Source organism: Erpetoichthys calabaricus, chromosome 13, assembly GCF_900747795.2.
Source record: "Erpetoichthys calabaricus chromosome 13, fErpCal1.3, whole genome shotgun sequence".
NCBI classification, from domain to species: Eukaryota; Metazoa; Chordata; class Cladistia; order Polypteriformes; family Polypteridae; genus Erpetoichthys; species Erpetoichthys calabaricus.
This window is the reverse complement of record NC_041406.2, coordinates 10320059-10337463: the sequence shown is the minus strand read 5'-3', so window position 1 is coordinate 10337463 and position 17405 is coordinate 10320059. Positions and strand designations below refer to the sequence as shown.

Genomic DNA, 17405 nt, shown 5'->3' with positions numbered 1-17405 from the left:
GCGGGCTGCATCAGGAATGGGCTGGAGGAGGAGTACAGGGACCTAATCAATGACTTTGTTAAATGGTGCGACTCAAACCACCTACACCTGAACACCAGCAAAACCAAGGAGCTGGTGGTGGATTTTAGGAGGCCCAGACCCGGACAGTTTAACATCTGTGGCAGAGCGAAGGGCGCTGAGCAGACTCCTGTCAATCATGGAGAATCCACTGCATCCACTGAACAGGATCATCTCCAGACAGAGGAGCAGCTTCAGCGACAGACTGCTGTCACCGTCCTGTTCCACTGACAGACTGAGGAGATCGTTCCTCCACCAAACTATGCGACTCTTCAATTCCACCCGGGGGGGGTAAACGTTAACATTTAACATTATACAAAGTTATTGTCTTTTCTTCACCTGCATTATTATCATTCTTTAATATTATTTATTGTATCAGTATGCTGCTGCTGGAAAATGTGAATTTTCCATTGGGATTAATAAAGTATCTATCTATCTAGAAGTTAATTAGCAGCACAAACTGGGCACTCTTTATATATATATATATATATATATATATATATATATATATATATATATATATATATATATATATATTTAAAAAAAAAAAAAAAGGGTTAGAATGAAAAACTGCAGCCATGGTGGTCCTCCAAGTCCTCTCTGGTGTAAATAAAGCAGAAGCACATGCCAATGAAATGTCTTACTCAGGGTCACAGGTGGTGGGAATGAACAGCCCAGCCTGGCATCTTAAGAGGGCCGCAGTGGCTGCAGGTTTTTGTTCCAACCCAATTGTTTAATAAGAAGCCCTTATTGCTCTAGAAACACTTCTGCTTCATTTTAGTTGTCTCCCTCATTAAGATTTTGAACCCTTATTGCTTATTTAAGTCTTAAACAGCTGCATTCTCGGTTTTTAATCACTCCTTATTAGCAATAAGATGCAAATGACAAAAGAAAGCAGCAGTTATCCATTTTGCTTGTTACCCTTTACACCTGTGTGTATTTATCGGGCACTATTTGGTTTAATGAAATACTTGGAAGGAAAGAGAAGAGAAAAAAGTGAAGGATTGAGAATGACCCATCCATTTTACACTTCAAAGTATTTGGATGATATCCTTAGAATGGATATGAGAATGACCTGACATAGCAGAGTTAAACACTAACAAGCCATGAAATGTAATTATTGGCAACGATTGTTTTCTAATTAAGCAACTGGGTTGGAACAAAAACCCGCAGCCACTGTGGCCCTCCAGGAATGACTTTGCCCACCGCTGTGCCAGGCCATCCTGACTGTGTGTGACTTATAAACCCTCATCGATGTTCTTGTCTTTAAGCTTTAAGTTTGTTGCTTTCTACAGAATGAGTTATGCAGACCTGTACATTTGCCTGTAATCCTTCTCTAAGGTAAGGTTCATCTTCCAGACACTCTACAATTGTCATATTTTTTTTTGGGTGCACGGCCAAGTTAATTGACACAGGTAGTTGAAGTGCAAAGTCTATTCTCTTAGCTGCTTACACCACACTGCTTGCTTCACTTTGAGAAATTTAAACTTCTCTTTATAATTTCAGCTAATTTTAAATTTTTAGTTACAGAAAATACAAATACTGCAATTAAAAATGTAAATGAAAAGCCTAATAAAGAAGTATTCAATTGTAATGGATGTGTTTGCAGTAATCAAGAGCATTGTAAAGGAGGAATGAACAAAGCCCCACTCATTTGGGATTTTCAAAGCCTCTCATCTGAGCTTTCTTTTGACAAAATGATTCAGAGAAGACGAGTTTAATAAGCAGCCCACTTGTTGTGATTGGATGCTTAAGCAAAGGACATAAGGGGAGGGAGGAGGTCTTAGCTACTGTATATAAGTATTATCTGATCATTCAGCTGCAGCAGAAAGCTGAAAGGAGAGAGAGAGAGGGGCCGCTTCACCTCCCAACTGTAAGTACTGATGAAGATGAGGCCAGTTTATAATTAAGCCAAATGGCACTAATAGAGGAAAATACAAGTGCAGCAACTTTATGACAGGGCAGAAAATGTAGAGCTTTTTGAACCACATTGTTTGGTGAGCAATAAACCTGTTGACTCTTAGAAGCTGACATATTTGTCTAGCTCCGCTTCATTTAGCTCATTTTTTAACCCTTAGCTAAAATTTTATGAGTGATTTTTTAATTTTTTTTTTATAAATACATGAGGAGATGAATTGGGCTTCACATTTCCATCAGCTAACATCAAGCAGCTGGTAGTTTGTAAAGATTTTGCCTGAAGGCAGTCAGTGTGCTTGAATTGAAATTTATGAGGCACAAAGTCTTTTCCTGACTTTTGATATCTAGGGCATTAAAGTTCAATCCTCTTGTTCGTCATGTCAGTTTTCTGTGTTAGGAGAAAGACTTTTGTACCTTTTACCGGCCTGCTTTTTTTAGTTGCAACTGTATGAATGTGAGCTTCTGCGAAGCAACAAGATCATTTATGGCTTGGCTGGATTACAGTGTCTTATACCTGCAATAAGCCAGCTGAAGTCAACTGTGCCGGAAAGAGCAAAAGATTATTCAATCAGCCAGCACAATACCTGAGGTCGCATGTGGTTTAGAATAGCCTTCTGATCCGATTAATATGGTTAATAAAGCAGGGACCCGGCTCCTGTTGATGTTTAAATTCACGCCTGCCTAGCAGGAAAACTAGTCTGTACCAATGACTTTTAAAAATGCTTCAAATGTTCATTAAGTTCTACTAGATCCACTTGTAATAAGCAGAAAAAATGCTGTGTTTTTCTACAAGATAACATTTTCTGCCACAGTTTAATCAAGCAGCATCTGTAAATTCTGTCACAGTGACTGTTTTTGTGTAATGGTAGATTTCTGTGTTGCACATATTGGGTTAAAACGAATGAAAATCAGATATGGCTGTATAGACATGGTTACATTATACACATTATAACTGAATCTGAAAGACAAAGTTACAGGGGGATGTTCTTCTATTAAATGTTAATAATGAAATCTGAATGTGTTACTGCCTGCAGTGATTTACTATGCCTGCTTGGGTTAGGCTGAACTTCACTGTTTCACATCAAGTGGTTCACGGACGATCGTTTTTAGCAGTGTAAAATCATGACTGTTAATTACCATCCCTCCTGTTTTATATTACTTAAAAGCTATTCAAACACAATTAAAGTCCCCAGCCATTATAATTTTGAGTGTTCACATTGGGAATGGATGCAAATAGATTTTGCATGAATCCCTTATCATCGATATTGGGTGTGTAAACATTTATCAAAATCATTTTACTGTTAAATAAGTTGCCCATGACCATCACATATCTCCCTTCAGGGTCCGATACTACCTCTGATGCTACAAATGGGACTGTTCTGTGTAGGAGGATTCCCACCCCTCTAGTTTTCTTTATAAAGTTAAAATGGAACATTTGGCCAGTCCAGTCTTTTTGTAGTCTGAACTGATCCTTGCTTAGTAAGTAGGTCTCCTGTAAAAATACTATTTTAGTGTTTAAGCCTGTTAGGTGAGAGCATACTTTCTTTCTCTTTAATTCGTGATTCAGGCCTTTAACATTCCAGCTCACAAAGTTAACTGTCCCATCATGGAGACATTGATTCTGAGTTTTTAATGTCATTTTATAGTCTTAACTGGTAGTGAGGCAGTTTTAATCTTAATTTCAAAATTCCCCAAGAGTTATTAATAGATTCATTCAGGTTAGGGTTAATTTAACAAGAGAGAAAAGAACAATGTATTGTCAAGATCTCTGGATGAGATAACTGTCCAACAAAGTCTTTTGAAGTTTGTAATGAGTTTTTTCAAAACAATGTGGGTCTGTAGACAGGTTGTCTGTCATTCTGAGAGATGTAAACAATCCTCATATCTGGCCATAAAACTCTTGTCTTTATTCAATCCATGTTGTAAAGTATTAAATTTTAGCATGAGTTTAACTTCCCATTCTTTTCTCTCTTGCTGTGTTCTGAAGTTGCCCATAAGCCCTGTGACTTTAAAGTCCTTCTCACAGTGTCCATGGCTGTTGAAGTGGGCCGCCACAGGAACATCTGTGTGGCCATGTTTAATGTGGAACCTGTGTAAGTTCATTCTCTGGCGGAGTGTTTGTCCAGTTTCTACCACATTGAGTGCAGTTATGGCAAAATTGGAGGAAGATTTCATGTCAATGTGCATGGTAAAACCAATGTTGTATCTCCGATACATAGATGACATCTTCATAATCTGGACTGCCAGTGAGAAGGACCTCCTCCATTTTCATCCATCCATCCATCCATTTTCCAACCCGCTGAATCCTAACTACAGGGTCACGGGGGTCTGCTGGAGCCAATCCCAGCCAACACAGGGCACAAGGCAGGAACCAATCCTGGGCAGGGTGCCAACCCACCGCAGGACACACACAAACACACCCACACACCAAGCACACACTAAGGCCAATTTAGAATCGCCAATCCACCTAACCTGCATGTCTTTGGACTGTGGGAGGAAACCGGAGCGCCCGGAGGAAACCCACGCAGACACGGGGAGAACATGCAAACTCCACGCAGGGAGGGCCCGGGAATCGAACCCGGGTCCCCAGATCTCCCAACTGCGAGGCAGCAGCGCTACCCACTGCGCCACCGTGCCGCCCTCTCCATTTTCATAATGAATATAATTGTTTTCACCCCAACATAAAGCTGAAGCTGAATTACTCAAAAACAGTAGTCAGCTTCCTTGACACCACCGTTCAACTGAAAGACAACACCCTTATAACTTCTGTTTTTCACAAACCGACAGACAGACGGACCTACCTGAAAAGTGATAGCTTCCACCCCAAGCATATAAGGCGCTCCATTATTTTCAGCCAAGCAATACGGTACAATCGTATTTGCTCAGACCCAACAGACCGGGATCAACAACTGCAGGAGCTCAGACAAGATTTCGTCAGACAAGGTTACACCCCGAAAACAACAGACACTCAAATAAGAAGAGCTACTGCCATACCCTGAGACAACCTTCTGGAATATAAAAACAAAGACAACAAGGATCGCATCCCCCTTGTTGTCACCTACAACCCACATCTTGAAACACTTCGAAAAATTATAAAAGAACTTCAGCCAATGCTAAACAATGACCAAATACTGACAAATGGATTTCCTGAACCTCCCCTCCTGGCATACAGACAACCACCAAACCTTCAGCAATTAATTGTCCAAGGCTCCCTAAGTGAACCAACAGAAAATGGCACATTTCCATGCCTACAGAAAAGATGCAAAACGTGTGCCCACATCTATGATAAAGACCGTATAGTTATACCACACTGCCGACTTGAACATCACATCAAGGGATCATTTTCCTGCAGATCATCTAATGTGGTCTACCTAATTTTCTGCATGAAATGTCCTGACACTGCACTCTATGTGGGAGAAACTGGACAAACACTCCGCCAGAGAATGAATTTACACAGGTGCCACATTAAACGTGGCAACACAGATGTTCCTGTGGCGGCCCACTTCAACAGCCATGGACACTGTGAGGGACTTTAAGGTCACAGTGCTTATGGGCAACTTCAAAACACAGCAAGAGAGAAAAGAATGGGAAGTTAACCTCATGCTAAAATTTAATACTTTACAACGTTGATTGAATAAAGATAAGAGTTTTATGGCCAGATATGAGGATTGTTTGCATCTCTCTGAATGATAGACAACATGACTACAGACCCACATTGTTTTGAAAAAACTCATTACAAACTTCAAAAGACTTTGTTGGACAGTTATCTTATCCAGAGATCTTGACCATACATTGTTCTTTTCTCTCTTGTTAAATAACCCTAACCTGAATGAATCTATTAATTTTTTACATTTAACATTTCTCACTTAAAGATTTACCAATGTTGTTACTTATCCTAGTGTGTATATAAACACAGGGACCTCCAGTTTCTGTATTACATCTTGCCTGAAGAAGGGGCCTGAGTTGCCTCGAAAGCTTGCATATTGTAATCTTTTTAGTTAGCCAATGAAAGGGGTCATTTTGCTTGGCTTTTCTCTACATTCATAATGGCTAACACGGTACAACACCCTAGTACCAAGAGTTATTGCATTTTAGCCTATTGTTGCATTGATATTTATAGTTATAAGGATTAGAAGAATAGATTAGATATAACCTGCTCTCCTTCTCTCCCCCCTTTATAGCCCCCACCCCCCCATCCAACCCGCTATATCCTAACACAAGGTCATGGGGGGTCTGCTGAAGCCTTTCCCAACCAACACAGGGCACAAGGCAGGAACAAACCCCAGGCAGGGCGCCAGCCCACCACAGGACACACACAAACACACCAAGCACACACTAGGGACAATTTAGGATCGCCAATGCCCCTAACCTGCATGTCTTTGGACTGTGGGAGGAAACCCTCACAGACACGGGGACAACATGCAAACTCCACGCAGGGAGGACATCGGGAAGCGAACCACAGGTCTCCTAACTGCGAGGCAGCAGCGCTACCCACTGCGCCACTGTGCTGCCCATGACAAAAGTTAGGAGTTTAAAACTATGCTAAAAATACAAAATATTTCTAAAATTTCTTTTACCTGTAAATTTTACACTACTGCTCTTTTCTAAATGCAGAATAAGAAGAAAAAAAGACCAAATAAATAATCAAATTAGAGGAACAGTGACTGATTGGGGAACTGGTTTGAACAAAATCTGCAGCCAACAGAGTCTCCAAAACTGAACTTGGAAACCAGTGGAGCAGGGGTGGCAAACTCCGCTTTACAGAGGGCCGAAAAAAAAATAAATTAAAATATTACATACTCAGTGTAAGCCGGAAACATATTGAACAACTGCTGCCACTTACTTTACAGACAAGACACACGGGCACCTACCTCTCTGCTTATCACAACATCCATCCATCCATTTTCCAACCCGCTGAATCCGAACACAGGGTCACGGGGGTCTGCTGGAGCCAATCCCAGCCAACACAGGGCACAAGGCAGGGAACCAATCCCGGGCAGGGTGCCAACCCACCGCAGGACACACACAGACACACCCACACACCAAGCACACACTAGGGCCGATTTAGTATCACCAATCCACCTAACCAGCATGTCTTTGGACTGTGAGAGGAAACCCACGCAGACACGGGGAGAACATGCAAACTCCACGCAGGGAGGACCCGGGAAGCGAACCCAGGTCCCCAGGTCTCCCAACTGCGAGGCAGCAGCGCTACCCACTGCGCCACCGTGCCGCCCCCTTATCACAACAGTTACCGTTATTACAGTATTTGGCTGACACCTTTATCCAAGGTGACTTGGAGCATTTCAAAGATACAATTGGTTACATTTCTTGTGTTTTTCTGATTGGAGCACATGCAGATGAAGCGATGCCGGTAATTAAATCATTTATTTATTTAGCCAAACTTTCTCTGCTGTAGGAGACTGCCTGCTGCTATCAGACTTATGTCAATGCAACTGAAGCGCATTCATTTGTAAGAAACAGAAAACAATGTATTGATTAACACAAGGATTATAGAAATATGATAACTGCATATATACAGCATATTGACACAAAAGACAGGATGCAGACATACAGACATAATAGAGAAGAGGCTGACTGTTTACGGTTATTTAGATTTCTAAATTTATCTTGACACAGATGAATAATTTTTGATGCCAAGTCATTAAAGATTATGTCTGATGTTGTTGCTCTGGGTTCAAGTGGAGGACTCTTCTCGTGTTAGGGTGCACTCTTTCACATCGCTGCGTGACCCCTTTGTTTTATGTTCTGTGCTTTTCCCACTTAAGTGCTTTGCTGTGTTGTCTATGACTTCATAGGGAAAAGCCTTACTCTTTCTGGCACTAGAGTTCAGATGCTGAAGTTCCCTTCTTGAAGTAATGGCTGCTTCTCTGCCTTTCAGACTGGCACAGTGTTTGGCTTGGCAGACTGGATCTCAGGTTTCCAGTCCACAAAGAGTTCAGATTGTCACCTTACAGCTGCCACGGGAGGGAGCGGCTCATCAGCTTTTAAGTTTCAAAGAGTAGTAGGTTTCAGAGATTTTCGGTCATTTTGATGAGTGTCCATTGGAGAGATGAGTGCAGCTAGTTTTTGAACAAATCTCTTGTGAGTGGATTAAAGTCACTTCCAGTTACAAAGTCAGTACCTTCTCATTGGCACATTAGTTTGTCCATCAGAATTGTCATTCATTGAATTATAGCTATTTGTTCTTGGGTGGCTATTTTGCAACTTCTGTTCTGAAAGAGTCTGCAGAGAGGCCTCTGCAAAGATATTTTTGCTGTCGGATGAAGCACAGACTGGTCCTGGTATGATGAGTTCGGCCACTTAATTTGGAATTTGGTACATCGCTGTTAAATCTGCGGTCTTAACAGACCTGGTTTGCCACTAAAGCCTAACAAAATAGGCAATACCCACTTTGTCCTACATCATCACCCAGTGTTTGTAGTAGGATTCGAACCCACAACTTCAGGGTCTGAAGTCCAAAGCCTACACCACTAAGCCACACTGCTTGTCTGTTTTCTGCCATGTGCCCCTTTTGAAACAGTCTTCTCTCTACCAGCTTTACTTTTCATAAAAACACTACAGTAGGTTAGGAAAGGTAACAGCAGCCATAGGACAAAAATCAGCAGAGAGTTTAAAAAAATGACGCCAGGGCCAGCTTGAGCAGGTTTGCTGCCCTAGGCAAAGTTATAAATGATTCCTCCTCCCACAGTCAAATTTTGAGAGAACAGTACCACATTATGAAGGCATCTGGGTAAAAATAATCTCTGAAAGAAAGAAAGAAAAAATCCAACCTGTTCTCACCAATAAACACGGGATGAGTCAAGACAACATCTGAACTGAGCCTGGAGGCTTTTATCTGTTTGTTAAAATGAGCCCCTCGATGTCTGAAGAATGAATATAGAGATGTACTTTTAAACAGTGCAATGTGTGCTTAAATCCAAACCAACTGTAACAAATCTGTACTTCAATAGGAAAGTAAGCTGGATTTGAATGATCTCTGATGAACAGGAAAGTAGTGGTGAGAGAAAATCCATCTAAACTAGCCCAGCATGAGCAATTGTGCCTTGTGATAGGCTGGCCATTTATTTAAGGTTAATTGTGGCCTTGCACTTGGTACCACCATGACTGACCTTACGTGTTTGGATTAAGCAGGTTCAATAATGACTGTATAGAGAGATTTAATGACTTGGACTGCTTGCAATCCTGGTTCACTATTTCTTTATTAACTGGGCACTACAGGTGCTGGTCATAAAATTAGAATATCATGACAAAGTTGATTTATTTCAGTAATTCCATTCAAAAAGTGAAACTTGTATATTAGATTCATTCATTACACACAGACTGATGTATTTCAAATGTTTATTTCTTTTAATGTTGATGATTATAACTGACAACTAATGAAAGTCCCAAATTCAGTATCTCGGAAAATTCGAATATTATGAAAAGGTTCAATATTGGAGACACCTGGTGCCACACTCTAATCAGCTAATGAACTCCAAAGCCTTTAAATGGTCTCTCAGTCGAGTTCTGTAGGCTACACAATCATGGGGAAGACTGCTGACTTGACAGTTGTCCAAAAGATGACCATTGACACCTTGCACAAGGAGGGCAAGACACAAAAGGTCATTGCTAAAGAGGCTGGCTGTTCACAGAGCTCTGTGTCCAAGCACATTAATAGAGAGGCGAAGGGAAGGACAAGATGTGGTAGAAAAAAGTGGACAAGCAATAGGGATAACCGCACCCTGGAGAGGATTGGGAAACAAAACCCATTGAAAAATGTGGGGGAGATTCACAAAGAGTGGACTGCAGCTGGAGTCAGTGCTTCAAGAACCACCACGCTCAGACGTATGCAAGACATGGGTTTCAGCTGTCGCATTCCTTGTGTCAAGCCACTCTTGAACAAGAGACAGCGTCAGAAGCGTCTCACCTTTGGACTACTGCCGAGTGGTCCAAAGTTATGTTCTCTGATGACAGTAAATTTTGCATTTCCTTTGGAAATCAAGGTCCCAGAGTCTGGAGGAAGAGAGGAGAGGCACAGAATCCACGTTGCGTGAGGTCCAGTGTAAAGTTTCCACAGTCAGTGATGGTTTGGGGTGCCATATCATCTGCTGGTGTTGGTCCATTGTGTTTTCTGAGGTCCCAAGGTCAATGCAGCTGTCTACCAGGAAGTTTTAGAGCACTTCATGCTTCCTGCTGCTGACGAACTTTATGGAGATGCAGATTTCATTTTCCAACAGGACCTGGCACCTGCACACAGTGCCAAAGCTACCAGTCCCTGGTTTAAGGACCATGGTATCCCTGTTCTTGATTGGCCAGCAAACTCGCCTGACCTTAACCCCATAGAAAATCTATGGGGTATTGTGAAGAGGAAGATGCAATACACCAGACCCAACAATTCAGAAGAGCTGAAGGCCACTATCAGAGCAACATGGGCTCTCATAACACCTGAGCAGTGCCACAGACTGATCGACTCCATGCCACGCCACATTGCTGCAGTAATCCAGGCCAAAGGAGCCCTAACTAAATACTGAGTGCTGTACATGCTCATACTTTTCATGTTCATACCTTTCAGTTGGCCAACATTTCTAAAAATCCTTTTTTTGCATTCGTCTTAATTGATATTCTAATTTTCCGAGATACTGAATTTGGGACTTTCATTAGTTGTCAGTTATAATCATCAACATTAAAAGAAATAAACATTTGAAATACATCAGTCTGTGTGTAATGAATGAATCTAATATACAAGTTTCACTTTTTGAATGGAATTACTGAAATAAATCAACTTTGTCATGATATTCTAATTTTATAGATAGATAGATACTTTATTAATCCCAAGGGGAGTTATGACCAGCACCTGTACATAAAAGCAGTAGATCTTAACCCAAATCAGGTGGTATGGCTGCTAGGACACTTGTATAATTGCTTCTCATGTAGGTCCTTTTTTTTTTGCCTAATGCTTTACTATTTCCAGTTATGTGTTAGTTTTTCCTTTTGTACCTCTAATGCTCCCGTGGATCAAAACGACTCCACCACAAACATCATACCATTATTTAACTGAGCGCCTTTCTATAGAAGATCGCAGAAGACGTGAAATCTCTTATTGCACTCCTTCCCCACATGCAGCAAATGTGTGGCTTGTTCATTTCTTTCTTCACCTTTGATTTCTTAACACCGTTACTGGATATCACACTACTGGACATGAGTCAGTCAGTCAGTCAGAGGTGTTTTATGGTGAGTCTGCCAAGAAGACAGAAAGGTGGTTGTGAATTGTCTGCTGCAAGAGGCCAAGAGCCTTGGGACCCACAAAACTCTGCTGTTAGCAAGCTAGTGTGCCCCTTTAATTGCGATTATCATGTATCACCATGACGCACAGTCTCCTTCCTGTCTGAGTAATGAGGCAAAGTTGTGCTGCTCAATGCCATCCACCAAGGAGGAAACTTACTGTCTTTCCAAAGTACAATTATACAGTGTTAAAGCATGTTGGACAGGAGCTTTACATTAGTAACAGTGAGCCATTTCAATTCAGAAAGAATCTTAGGTTTTTAGAACCATAAATAGAAGAGAAAAGTGGCTCAGATGCCTTCAAGGACCTACTGTATATTCTGTTCTATACCTAGTGACTGTCAGTATGGAGCTTAGATAGATAGATAGGTTAGATAGATACTTTATTAATCCCAAGGGGAAACTCACATATTCCAGCAGCAAAAAATATTAAATTAAAGAGTAATAAAAAATGCAGGTAAAAAACAGACAATAACTTGAATAATGTTCAACGTTTACCCCCTCTGGTGGAATTGAAGAGACGCATAGTTTGGGGGAGGAATGATCTTCTCAGTCTGTCAGTGGAGCAGGACGATGACAGCAGTCTGTCACTGAAGCTGCTCCTCTGTCTGGAGATGACACTGTTTAATGGATGTAGTGGATTCTCCATAATTGATAGGAGCCTGCTGAGTGCCCGTTGCTCTGCTACGGATGTCAAACTGTCCAGCTCTATGCCAACAATAGAGCCTGCCTTCCTCACCAGTTTGTCCAGGCATGAGGCATCCTTCTTCTTAATGCTACCTCCCCAGCACACCACTGCGTAGAAGAGGGCACTCGCCACAACCATCTGATAGAACATCTGCAGCATCTTACTGCAGATGTTGAAGGATGCCAGTCTTCTAAGGAAGTACAGGCGGCTCTGTCCTTTCTTGCACAGAGAATCAGTATTGGCAGTCCAGTCTAATTAATCGTCCAGCTGCACTCCCAGGTATTTATAGGTCTGCACCCTCTGCACACAGTCACCTCTGATGATCACGGGGTCCGTGAGGGGCCTGGTCCTCCTAAAATCCACCACCAGTTCCTTGGTTTTGCTGGTGTTCAGGTGTAGGTGGTTTAAGTCGCACCATTTAACAAAGTCCTTGATTAGGTTCCTATACTCCTCCTCCTGCCCACTCCTGATGCAGCCCACGATAGCAGTGTCATCAGCAAACTTTTGCACATGGCAGGACTCCGAGTTATATTGGAAGTCTGATGTATGTTGGCTGAACAGGACCGGAGAAAGTACAGTCCCCTGCGGCGCTCCTGTGCTGCTGACCACAATGTCAGACCTGCAATTCCCAAGACGCACATACTGAGGTCTGTTTGTAAGATAGTCCACGATCCATGGCACCAGGTATGAATCTACTCCCATCTCTGTCAGCTTGTCCCTAAGGAGCAGAGGTTGGATGGTGTTGAAGGCGCTAGAGAAGTCTAGAAACATAATTCTTACAGCACCACTGCCTCTGTCCAAGTGGGAGAAGGATCGATGTAGCATATAGATGATGGCATCTTCCGCTCCCACTCCCGCTTGCATGTTCTCACTTTTTGTACAGTTTTTGCTCCAGGAAGATGAGCATGGCTGGCTGATTGGCAGTTCTATAATCAATCGAAGTGCAAGAATGGTCAGGAATGAACTAGCCCGCTCCGATTCCTTCCTTATGTCCTTGTGTTCAAACGGCATGGCTTGGCATTGGATTAGACTGCAAATACAAAGCGGTCAGCTCAGTCCCAACGTATGCGTAATAGTGCAACCCCGAGTGTGTCAAGAAGCTGTTGGGCTATAGCTCAGTACATACATTATATATCATCTCGGAAAATGGGAGCCTGAACAAGTCATTCATCATAAATGTGCACAAACTGTAACAATTTAAATTAATTTAATATAATGCTGGGAAACTTTTTATTTTTTTTTTTTACAATTTTACAATATAATGAAGTTAAAAGGAACACAAATATGCTTGTGGAAACTGAAATAGCTTCCACAGATGACAGGGATATAAGAATTGCATTTTTTTTACTATAGCTAGTTGTTAGTTATGGAAGATATCTGGCTAATTATAGGTGACATTTCTTAAACAAAATATTTGAAATACCTGAAAGAGAGAGAAACTATGTTGAGCAAAATTAATGTCTTTGACACATACTTTTAGGAAGTAACTGCGCACCAGAGAGATTCCAAAGGACTGGAAAATGGCAAATGTCAGCCCATTATATAAAATGGGTGACTTGACAGAGGATCTGCGCTGGTATCCCGAAGGTTGCCGGTTCAAATCCCCGTCACTGCCAAAAAAAGGCCACTGCTCTGCTGGGCCCTTGAGCAAGGCCCTTAACCTGTAATTGCTCCAGGGGCGCTGTACAATGGCTGACCCTGCGCTCTGACCCCAAGGGGTATGCGAAAACTACCAAATTCCTAATACAAGAAATTGTATAAGGCGAAATAAAGAACAAAAAAAAAACAAAACAAACAAGTGACTATAGGCCAGTAAGCTTAACATCCATCCATCCATCCATTTTCCAACCCGCTGAATCCGAACAGAGGGTCACGGGGGTCTGCTGGAGCCAATCCCAGCCAACACAGGGCAAAAGGCAGGAACCAATCCCGGGCAGGGTGCCAACCCACCGCAGGACACACACAAACACACCACACACCAAGCACACACTAGGGCCAATTTAGAATCGCCAATCCACCTAACCTGCATGTCTTTGGACTGTGGGAGGAATCCAGAGCGTCCGGAGGAAACCCACGCAGACACGGGGAGAACATGCAAACTCCACGCAGGGTGGACCCGGGAAGCGAACCCGGGTCTCCTAACTGCGAGGCAGCAGCGCTACCACTGCGCCACCGTGCCGCCCAGCTTAACATGCATCACAGAAAAAATAATGGAAGGAATTATTAAGGATAAGATTGAACAACACCTGGCAAGGACAGGAGTTATTAGGAACAGTCAGCATGGGGTCAGATGAGGGAGGTCGTGTTTCACTAACATGTGGAATTCTATGAGGAGGCAAGAAAAGGACATGACCAAAGTGGAGCAGATGAGATTATTGATGTGGTCTCTCAGAAAGCATTTGATAAGGTGCTACATGAGAGGGTGGGCATCAAATTAAAAGAAGTGGGAGTTCAGGGTGTGGTGTGTCGATGGGTGCAGAACTGGCTCAGACACAGGAAGCAGAGGGTGATGTTAAGAGTGGTGACCAGCAGGGGTCAGTGCTGGGGCCGCTGCTGTTTTTAATATATAGAAATGATTTAGATAGGAATATAACTAACAAGAGGAGGTTCTGCTCAAGCTTTATAACACACTAATGAGGCCTCATCTGCAATCCTGTGTGCAGTTTTGGCCTCCAGGCTACAAAAAGGACATAGCAGCGCTAGAAAAGGTCTAAAGATGAGCAACGAGGCTGATTCCAGGGCTACAGGGATTGAATTATGAGGAAAGATTAAAAGAGCTGAGCCTTTACAGTTTAAGCAAAAGAACATTAAGAGGAGACCTGAGTGAAGTGTTTAAAATTATGAAGGGAATTAGTCCAGTGGATCGAGACTGTTACTTTAAAATTATCAAGAACACGGGGACACAGTTGGAAACTTGTTAAGGGTAACATTCGCACAAACATTAGGAAGTTTTTCTTTACACAAAGAATGATAGACACTTGGAATAAGTGACCAAGTAGTGTGGTGGACAGCAAGACATTAGAGACTTTCAAAACTCAACGTGATGTTTTTTTGGAAGAAATAAGTGGATAGAACTGGCGAGCTTTGTTGGGCTGAACGGCCTGTTCTCGTCCAGAGTGTTCTAATGTTCTAATTGTGTTAACTATGATAGGTGGCAGAAGATTGTGATGCTTTACTTGTAAATTATAGAGCCAATGAAATATTGCCGCATTGTCTTCTGCAGCTAATGCACCTGTGAGGTTCTTTTAATTTAATATAAATAGCAAGTGAATGAATATTTATTTATAATGAATTAATGAGGCACGCTTAGAGAGCTTCTTTCCTTTTTTACTTCTAGATAAGGCAAGTCTCTTTGGGTTTTCTTTGATTATTATTTTTTACTTACCTCATACAGCGTTCAAGCATCAAGACAAGGGAGTTGTGTTTCAGAGGTCCTCAGAAGCTGCTTTTGTGACACCACCACCACGTGTGTAATTCTGCTGTCGCTGTATTGGGAGTCTGTTGTACTGTCAGGGCCAACTATCCTTACAATTGAAGAAGAAAGTATAAATGAATTGAAGTTTCACAAAATGCTTCTATTTTAGTATACAACATACAGTATCTAAAATGCTTTAAAATTAGGTTTTCGAAACTTGATAAATATATATATTATATATAAATATAAAATTATTATTTGGCTGTAAAAAAAAATAAATAATGAAATGTATTGTTTAAGATACTGTATACGGGTAATTTTCAGTAGAACATAAGGTAATTTCCTTTTTTTAGGTACTTTCACCGTTTACAGTATTTTTACTGTTAAATTTACTGACATTTTTTACAGTGTGTATGGTAGTGTGGGGGGCACATTTCCTCACCAGGTCAGAAACGACCCTGCTGCTGTATTTTGTACAGATGTTTCATTCAAGGAAACCGAACAACAATTAGTCACAGACCCCCCACCACTAATACGTATCAACTGGTGCCATTTTCACATCACTTGAATTGGACTTTTCTGTGTAGGAAAGCCATTGAGCCTGTCTGGGGTACGATTTTACCAACATCACCTTGTAAAGTTCTGTCAAAAACCACATTTTTAATGTAATCTCTTATCAAATTCTAACTTCTATCCATTATTGCTATTATTTTTAATGCCGCATTGTTAGAAAAAGTGATAAACAAAATTGTGATTACTGACTCTTGGCTGAAGCAAGTTTAAAAAAAAAAAAATGAGAGAGAGAAACGCCCCAACATTACTATCCATTAACACAGTCGCTCAACGCACCTGAATGTTACGCCATGTGTTGGCAAACCAGACTGTCAAGGTTAAAACGAGACGTAAACAGGGCGGTTTTAACAGCATTATAGACCCCTGGGCAAAGCAGTGTACTGGGGCCCCTACCTACACAACCACTCACAGGCAAGAGCGGCGTTTGGGGGTGGCAAGTGGGGCAACCACCCCAGGCCCCGTGCCTAAGGGGGCCCCACTTTTGAGGTTCGCGTGTCCCATTCGAGCGGATTTGTCAAATTATACTCTCCAGTATATACTGTATATATACATATATATTTGAGGTGCTTCTAAGAGGTACCCTTTTAAAATCCCTCTTCAAGGTCAAATTCCATACATGTACATCTTTGAGAACATTCCATAGTCTGAATATTAATGCACAAAAACATGATAACCAGCGGACATGACATCAATGCTAGTTATGACTATGCAGCGGTGGGCAAAGTCATTCCTGGAGGGCCGCAGTGGCTGCAGGTTTTTGCTCCAACCCAATTGCTTAATAAGAAGCACTTATTGCTCTAGAAACACTTCTGCTTCATTTTAGTCATCTCCCTCATTAAGATTTTGAACCCTTATTGCTTATTTAAGTCTTAAACAGCTGCATTCTCGGTTTTTAATTGCTCCTTATTAGCAATAAGATGCAAACTAGTCATTTAGCCCGTTACAATAACGGGCACTAGAACAGTAGTGCATAAACATTAGTAGGAACAGTCTATATTAAATGGCAAGGGACTTTGACCTCATTCTTTTTGTTGGTCGTATTTTTCTTTCTTTCAGCCTTTCTTTTGTTGATGTTTACTTGCTGAGCTGACCGTTCTTCGTGGGCTGCCGCCGTGTATTGTGTGTCTTTAATTTTCTGTGACAGTAATACTGTCTTGTACGGCTCTATTCAATAAGGGCGCGCACAAAAAGGCGAACTTCAAAAGGGCGACCTCAACTGAGCGCGGTGAATAAAGGCGTTCGTAGATAATTTAGTTCAAATGGCTCTGGAATGTGTGAAGAGCAACAAAGGTGCAGATCTTTATTTACGCGCGCCTTTATTTGCTGTGCCCAATTGAGGTCGCCCTTTTGAGGCTCGCCTTTTTGTGCGCACCCTTATTGAAGGATACCGTCTTGTACGTCTGCTGGCTTGTATGTCCGTAATATACAGTGGTGTGAAAAACTATTTGCCCCCTTCCTGATTTCTTATTC

At 41.8% G+C, this 17405-nt stretch overlaps 1 protein-coding gene across 1 annotated transcript in view; it reads left to right on the top strand.

The window, feature by feature from the left end:
• Nucleotides 1-1850: 1850 nt before the first annotated feature.
• ddc (dopa decarboxylase) overlaps nt 1851-17405 on the top strand; it is a 142531-nt gene continuing 126976 nt past the window's right edge. The window contains exon 1 of the mRNA XM_028817949.2: nt 1851-1930. The gene's annotated coding sequence lies outside the window, so the exon portion shown is untranslated. The remainder of the gene's footprint in view (nt 1931-17405) is intronic.